The following is a 1,350-nucleotide window of genomic DNA, read 5'->3' on the forward strand; positions in this document are numbered from 1 at the left end:
ACACTAGACAGAAAGTGTCATTTTCACTGAGGGGAAAAATCCACCCTAAAATATTCTGGTGTACAATATATCAGTGCAGCTCAGATTTTCTTTATGAACATGCACTCGCAGGCTGTGAAGATTTGAGGGACAAATCCCGGAGTTTTAGCTGCGATGTTGTGACAGTGTTTTATGAAAGTCATTCATTCATTCTCAACTAAAAAACAACTTTTCATGCTCCTTCGACACGAGAGAACAGTCGCCGTGTCTGTACTTTACTTGAGTTTTTTTATTTTCAGAAACTTCCGACTTTTACTCCACTACACTTTAAAGACAAATATGGTACTTATGTACTCCACTACATTTCTATGAAGTACTCATTATTTTGAGTTGTTTGTCAGTCCAAACAATGGCTAAGTTTGATAAAGATGAGGCAGAAAATTGACCAGAGCACCACAGCCTTATCTTAAGTCCATGTTTGAAAATTAAAAAAATAAAAGGAAAAATGTCCTTTTGTTTTAAATGTTTGTGTTTACCAAGACCAAACTTCAGCACTGCCTGAACAAATTAAATATGAAAATGACAATGGCTCCTTTTGCTGATTTAATTACGTTTTTATGTCAATTTCTCAAGTCTTTGTATCATATTCTACAAGTTTTTTATGCTACCGGTTTATTATTTATTAACAACCATTATTATATCTAATGAGCTACTGGATATATTAATCCCACCCCCTATAAGTATCTATCAATCTATTTATCTATAGTCAGTCAGTAGGTTGTTTCAGAGTCATTCGGTTCTGTAAATGTGGAAATATACAATTTGTTGACATATAGAAAATGTACTTTAGAATATTCCAATATCTTATAAATCAAGTACTCCAGTACTTAAACTCAAGTGAAAACTTAACTGACCAACTTTCACTTGTATATTGGAGTCATATTAGACCAGGAGGATCTGTACTTTGACTGAAGTACTGATGTTGTGTACTTTGTTCACCTCTGGTGGTGGGTTTTCCCTCGTCAGCAGCCGGCAGCTAGCATTAGCCTCTAACGTTATGCTAACACACCCACAAGCACCATAACGGTTTCTAAGCCCGCGGAGCCGCTACGGTCGTTGTTGCCAGCTGTCGGCTCGGTAACATACGACGTGGTTCCTAGATACATAAGGCAACATCCTTAGTCCGGTGGATAGAGGAATACAAGTGTGACAACTTAGGTCAGCTAGCTAGCACGGGTAACGTGAGTCAGAGCATGGCTTTACTCGGCCTCTCCGGTCGGTCAACTGTCAACCGTTGTCTACCTACACGGCAGTTAGCCTGACCTCTCCGCTCCTCCGTTTAAATCCCTCATTAGAGAAAGTGTAACGCAG

The 1,350-nt window shown here is 38.9% G+C and overlaps 1 protein-coding gene across 7 annotated transcripts in view; it reads left to right on the top strand.

Annotated features, from left to right (window-relative positions):
* Positions 1-1,350, top strand: part of LOC111673759 (interferon-induced very large GTPase 1-like) — a 36,074-nt gene that overhangs the window by 7,435 nt on the left and 27,289 nt on the right. The window lies entirely within an intron of this gene.

This window comes from Seriola lalandi, unplaced genomic scaffold, assembly GCF_002814215.2.
Source record: "Seriola lalandi dorsalis isolate HSWRI2012SDOR001 ecotype SW California unplaced genomic scaffold, Sedor1 jcf7180002054926, whole genome shotgun sequence".
Taxonomy (NCBI): domain Eukaryota; kingdom Metazoa; phylum Chordata; class Actinopteri; order Carangiformes; family Carangidae; genus Seriola; species Seriola lalandi.